Below are 7413 nucleotides of genomic sequence, written 5' to 3'. Positions count from 1 at the left end.
GCACCTTAACTACGCTGGGAAAGATTGAGGGAAGGATGAGAAGGGAACGACAGAGGGTGAGATGGCTGCAAAGAATCACCGACTCAAAAATAATGCATTTGAGAAAGCTCTGGAGATTTGAAAGGCAGGGGAACCCAGGGCTTTTGCTGTACATGGAGTCGCAAAGAGTCAGACAAGACTGAGTGGTGAACAACATCAAAAAATTGGTATTGGCAGTGCTTGGGGGACTTTGTCATTGTACATGTGATGATAAGTGAGACTGAGGATAATTAGAAAGAACACAACTCTTGTTGGTTTCATTCCCTCAAAACATGCTTCTCACAATGTCTTTTGAGAGCTTTCCAGAGAAGGAGAACTTGTGAGGTGTCATGTGGTATCCTGAGATGGAAACCTTACCCTATATGCCACTTGGATCTACAACCTTGGTCTTAGGCAGAAGCAGTCATTGTCTCTAAACATGTGCTAGAACTGCCCATCTTCTGATGTGTTAACAGTCATGGTATGTGATCTGAAGGATGGGGTGAGAGGTAAACAAACTTACAGCCTCTCAATCAAACTCTGTAATCCTGGGAGAAGCATCTTTGACTTGTGTATCTTAGTCACCTTTAGGAATGCTTACAAGGGGTTACATTACTGAGCATGTATGTAGGTAGGAAACTGAATCCATTTTGACTTTACCACTGGCCTTCTCTGTGAATAGACCATTCCTCTTCTCTCAATGTCACAGTTTTTGTCTTCAGATGAAGGTTGAGCATTGTGAAAGTGTGTGAATGCATATGAAATCCCCATAAAACTGAAGATAGGGAGTACAGTTTTCTTATTTGAATCAGATCTCAAGAATTTTGGCTTTACAGATACGCACTATCAATGCATCTCAAATATTCATAAAATTCTGATATGATGATGGTCACACAGATTTGAGGCCAGACGACCTGCTTGTTAGCAGCGAGGTGGGGCTTGGATAGTTCAGGTATTATGTAAGAAGAATGTGAGCCATGTTATAACTTCCTTTTAATTTAACTGTCTATCTCATCCACTTGGGAAGGGGGAAGGTGACTTCCACCATGTGGGAACAGAATTCCAGGTTTCGTTCTTAGTTTCATTTGATGCCTAAGTGTGTTTATTACTGGTGAGTGTGATGCTTCCTATAGGAAGGTCATATCCTATTAAAGGAAGGCCCGGATGAAACTCCAGGCCTCTACATGGCCTTCTGTGGTACTGCCATATTAGAGGCTGGGTGTTTTGTTATGGCCAGACATAATAAACATTAAGGTCCCACGCACCTTTTGCTGGGCTGATTGGGAGAGCACCAGGGTTTTTAATTATGTTTGGATGGAGTAGCTTGGTTATTATTGAAATGCTTTCAACCTTTGACACATCCATTTGTCTTGCACTTTGAAAAGAAAAAGAAGACTTTTGAATGAGCATTTTAATTTCTGCCTGTTTATATTTTTGAATGAATTATTTCTTCAGCAGCAATTTCTAACAGAAAAGTCCAAAAGAGAGCCCAGACATACATTCACAAACACATTTTTAATCTGATGCACACACACACAAGCACAGTCATGATCTGATATGCTTAAACACAATTACAAAAAGAAAAGAAAACCCAAGGACTTGCTGAAGGACACCTATGAGCTTCCCAGAGTTCCTCTGATACATCTCTTGGCTTAGTTTTGGAAATTATTTTGTACTTGAATGATTTCTCTCTAGTGACTTTTTAAATCAGAATGTTTTAAAAGATATAACTTTGTTGTGCATTCCATGGGATCTTAAAATATTTTGCATGTAAGACTATTCTGTGATTTGCTAAAATGAAAATAATTTGTAGGGTAACAATACTGAAGTCATATTTACCTATTTCGGCCCTGCAGTTACACATTTGCTTGTTAAATTTTAAGTATCCAATTTTATCCTCTGACCTTCTCCCATCAAATTTCTACTTCTTGTCTCAATCTTCTGTGTTTAACTCACTTAAATTTTTGTTCTCACTTTTACTATTTTAGGCACCAATTATAAAATAAATAAGTAAAGGAAAGAAAATTGAACTCTTGTACAATATTTCCCTAAGGTATTGAGCTATTTTCTCTGTCAACTTTTGAGAATTAAAGGTACTGATATGATAAAGCCATATGGGAACTGATCTCCAAGCTAATGTATCATGTAACCAGGCTTCCCATGGTAGGGCAATTGAGGTATAGTTTAATAACATGTTTTCTGGAGGGAACAAAAACAGTAGTTTTGCCACATGATATAGTGACTGCCCTTATGCATGCCTTTCCCACTTACCACAGAGCACTAAGGGAGTTAATCCTGTTCTTTTTGAGGAGGACCTGCCACTCAAAACAGAACAGGAAAAAAGATAAAAGGGAGTGAGAAGGGATAATCAGTACACGGCAATGAAATAGAAGACATGATTGCTTTTAACGTGCTATTTCTCAAAGCATGCAATTTGACTACATAGTAAAATGCCTGAAACTGAAAACCAGACCATTGGACTTTGGGCTTGAAATGATAACTAAGGACACTGATTTCAATAACTCTTACAATGGCTGCAAAATGCTTACCTCTCTAAAGAACAATATTCTCAGCCAAATTCAATGAAAACTTTCAGTGAAAGAAAAAGAGTGGGCTGTGTGGACACCTCCCTTATCTACACAAATATTCCACAGCTGTCACTGTCTAAAGGAATGTCCACAAAGTGCAGATTGCCAAGATCCCTAGGTAGTGTTCATGACAGTCTGCATAGTCCAAAGGCAGACACTCTGCTCATTGTATTTCGTTGTGAACTATATGAAGGATCAGCCATTGATTTTGATCCCTCCTTACTCCATTACTTTTCTAGATGATTATCATGAATGATTCCTTTTTTTTTGTTTGTTTGTTTTTTTCATAAGTATCTCTATAACTACTACTGAATTTTAGGGAACTGCGGCCTGAAACAACATGCTTAGTATGGGTTCTTATAGACTGTAAACTTCATAAGAGCAGCAATCATTTTATAATTTGAATTCTGACATATCACATTCATGTAAATATATATATATATTTCTCAACGGAGAAAATATTCTCAGTAAGTAGGAAAGGCCAATTATGATAATAGTGCAGGTTATAGGATGTTGTTGAGTAGTGTATATAGCATTGGATTGGTGATTACTTTTCATTATTGATAATTCAGGAAGTACTTACAAAATGTCATTTGCATGGTCTACGTTTTAGCTGATGTGAAAGATACATAAAGAAAAGAGGGTAGACGCAAAACACATTGAAGACCTGATACCTGTGCTCACCTTGGTAGGAGGGTGAACAGAGGTTCCTTCCATCCGCAAGAAAGGGTTGAGGCACAGTTGTAAGAAGGGGCTTAGCATGTCTGAAAGCAGTGTGTGTGTGATTGTAGCTCCAGAAGAAAGGTGTAACAAAACGATAATGAAGCTACTATGGAAAACAAATATCTTGTCTTCAAAGAACTTAACCATCCTGAGGTGCTGTAATCACTACAGGAATTTATTTAGTCTCTGAGGGAACAGATAAACAAAATCTACATATGCATTAGAAAATACAGGGTGGAATCACCGTGGCAGGAAATAAAAGTATGCTTTAAGGACAGCAGAGCTAAAATGACCCTATACAATACCACTTGTAAAATCCTATCTTGTGCTGAGCATGTTCCAGTAACTGATCATGTCCTGTAATCTTTGGTATCACAGTGATGGTATAACAGTTATCCTAATTTTGGACATGCTACAATATCTATATTTTCAAGTATGAAATGAATTTCTATAATGAAGACAATCTCCTGTCTAATGTCTTAAGACTCTACTGCTGCTAAGTCGTTTCACTTGTGTCCAACTCTGTGTGACCCTATGGACAGCAGCCCACCAGGAGCCTCATTCCACGGAATTCTCCAGGCAAGAATACTGGAGCGGGGCATCATTTCCTTCTTCATCTTAAGACTCTACCTGTACCTAAAAGAATATCGTGTAACTGTGAATGCGATAAGGTACGTACTGTGTATGTGTACTTTTTTAAATTGTATTTGTATCTCTTCCTTCACCCGTACCATCCTCATTTAGACACCCATTCATTTCAGCAGGGATGATTTCCCAAATCACTTTACATCCATTAACTCTCTTCCATTTGCTCTCATTTTCCTGTTTACAAACAATAGATTAGGTGCCATTTACCTAGGATGCCTAATGGATGTTTTCTTGAACTGAAGAGTTTATAAAAGAGTGCAGAAGAATAGCCAGACATTGAAATAAAGCCTTAATTTACTCTTCATTGTTTCAAAATAGAAAACAAAATTGTGCAGATGAATGTGTAACTTTATTGTTCAAATACAAGAATTGTAGGTATTTGTTGACATCTCCCAACATAAATTTTAATCTTCATTAGGTTCCATCAGCTGATACTTATTTGATAGGTCAGTTTTAATTAGCACGGTTTTCACATAAGGAATATCGTTGATGAATTGACTTGAAAGAGCGGAGGTGGATGTATAAGCGATCGTTGGCACTGGGGACCTTGAGTTGCCTCTCTGTTGCTGGTTAGGAAGAGGACTGTCATGGACTGACATATCGTTATACATATCTGGAAATGTAGAAGGTTCCACCATCAGTCCAAAAGAACTGCTCCGAAATGGAGATACGATGTGGTTCTGAGAAGTAGAGGTAGCGGTAGTAGCAAAGTCCTCAACGTGGTCATTTACTTGAGTGTAGGTGCTATGGGAGTGCCAATTAAAAATGCTCAACTGGTTTAAAACAGAAGGTTGATCTACCACATTCTTTTCTGTTGGTCTAACTGATATTGATGATGGAGAAGGTAAGTCACGTGGAGATAGGGAGCTTGTTTTAGGGACAATCTGGCTGGTATGTGTCTTTTTTGTGAAAGGCACACTTAAACTTGTAGAAGCTGAAAATGGACTCTCTCCACTAGTTTCACAATGAAAACCAGAGTTACAATCATCTATGTTGACCCTTGCTTTAACATGCTTCTTGTAATCTGGAACTAATGAAGATTTTGGAAACACATTGTTAATCCCGACTCTTCTTTTCATTCTTACTAAAAGTTGGGGAAAATCTCTTTTGAAATTTGGATTTTGGTAGACCTGTAACTAAAATCAAAGGATGCAATCATTTAGTTATTTTTTGTAAACCAAGGTACACCTGACAAGCAAAGCTAAACTACAAAAATGTATTCCTTTAATGATACAAATTAAATAGCATCAAATAAAACATCTCCATTAGTAGTTTTAACACCTTACGTGTTAGAAACAGGTATGCTCCTCAGCTAAAAAATATGTTGTATATATACAATAAATACCAGTTAAAGTAGCTTTAGGACAAGTATCCAGTTTCAAGTTGCTAGGAGAGTTTGTTAAATACCAAATATTTTACCCTCCAGCTGTTCTCAACATCAAAAAATAAAATGTTTTCAACAATTTGCTATCTCAATTTTAAATTCAGTTTTAGCTACATATGTGAACATGCTTTCTAAGTCACATGAATTAATCTTACATATTGCCAATAAGTGGAAAATTTTAATACCTTGCTCAAAACTGAGACATTGTTTTCTTCTTCCAGAAAGTCAGGTAGTGAAGCAGATCTTTGAAAAGTTTGTCGCTTTTTACTAAACCCATAAAGGTTAAGCTGGCGAACTAAACTTTTCATACTATCAGTTTTAAATATTCTGAAAGGGATCTTTCTTTCCAAGACTTCTTTCTTGAGGAGTTCTTCATTGATCACTATAGAAGTGCCACTTTCGTCCCACCAAATAGATTCAAATTGATCACTTTCAACTATAGTCCAGAGTTTTTGAGGAAAAGTGAGTGAAAGAAAATCATTCTACTCATTTGTTTCAGAGACAGAAAATGTGTAGCGTGGCCATTTTATCCCAAATTCCTCAGCCAAAGCCTGAAAAGCATATTCTTCAATCATAGATCTCAAAACTGAGTCCCCAGTAAGTGTGTAATCACACAAAGAAGAGCTAATGGAGGTTTCGGAACCAGTTGATTCATCTTTACGAGGCACATCTTGAATTTCTGAAGGAATATGTGCCATCTCAGAGAACTCTTTCTTCAGATACTTTCCTCATTTGTCTGATTTTACACAGTCCAACTTCAAATGCTGCCTGGCTGGCGTACAGAGATAAACTCTCTAGACCATTAGCGTGGTTCTCAAAGTCAAAAAGCTGTGACATCACAAAGTCATTGGTCTCCTAGCAATTGAAGAGTAGCTCTGACATCATAAAGTTACTGGTCTTCTAGCAACTGAAGGGCAATGTTCAACCAGTGTTTACTTCTACATCAACTTAATATAAAGTCTGCTTACATAAATAGGATCCCAAAACATGAAACCTCCAAAATGTCATTCCTAAAGAATTTTTATGCAGAAAAGTCACATCAATAAATCTACTTGGTTCCTGAAATAAAAGTGATTGATCACCCTTCTATACATATTCTTAACATTCAGGACTGTTACCAACCCAAACATGGGTCTGCTCACTTCTATGCAATAAAGTCAATCAACTGACTGTGGGTTTCAGTGAAAGCAAGTGTAGTGTTTATTGTATGACCTTGAACAGAAGTGTTTATATTAATGCAGAGTAAAACAGGAACTTAAATTAAGACTCATTTTACTCTTAATTATTTCAAAATAGAAATTGGCACTATGAAGATGAATATGTAACTTTATGCTTCAAATAAGAGAATTGTAGGAATTTATTAACATCTCCCAACATTAATTTTACATTTCAATATCCTCCATAATCTGACTCCTATTTGGTAGACCAGTTGTCTTAGGACAGTTTTCAAATAATGAATATGGTTGATGAGTGGATCTTGAAAGAGAAACAGCAGATGTTTCAGGGACCTTGGCACTGGAAAAAATAAATTGCCTGACTGTTGTAGTTTAGGAAAAGGATGGTCATGGGTTGACATATTACCATACAAACCTGGAAAGGCAGAAGGCTCCACCCTCAGTCCAAACTGACTGTTCTGTAATGGAGATATATTGTGGTACAGAGAAATAGAAGTAGACATAGCTGGAAAATTTTCACTGGAGCCATTTGATTTAGTGCAGCTGCTATGTGAAGTCCCATGACAAATGCTCAAACTAGATTGTGGGATGGGGAGGGAAATGTGAGGGTATTCCCAAAGGGAGGGGATATATGTTCCTCTATAATTGATTTATTTTGAATTCTAACAGAATACAGAAAAATTATCTAAAGAAATTACTGTTCCATTAAAACAACAACAACAACAACTAAATCAGCAGCAAATTGATGTATCACAATATGCTCCTGTGGTCTAACTGATATTTATGATGGAGAAGAGAAGTCATTTCAAGTTCGGACACTTGTATCAGCAGCTATCTGGATGCTAGAAGGCTTTCACATGAATGGCACACTTAAACG

The 7413-nt window shown here is 37.1% G+C and overlaps 1 pseudogene; it reads right to left on the bottom strand.

Moving 5' to 3' along the window:
• Positions 1–4307: 4307 nt before the first annotated feature.
• On the bottom strand, positions 4308–6106 carry LOC145537653 (heat shock transcription factor, Y-linked-like; annotated as a pseudogene).
• Positions 6107–7413: the final 1307 nt, after the last annotated feature.

Source organism: Giraffa tippelskirchi, chromosome Y, assembly GCF_054371585.1.
Source record: "Giraffa tippelskirchi isolate mGirTip1 chromosome Y, T2T-mGirTip1v1.2.pri, whole genome shotgun sequence".
NCBI classification, from domain to species: domain Eukaryota; kingdom Metazoa; phylum Chordata; class Mammalia; order Artiodactyla; family Giraffidae; genus Giraffa; species Giraffa tippelskirchi.
This window is presented reverse-complemented; position numbering and strand designations above follow the sequence as displayed.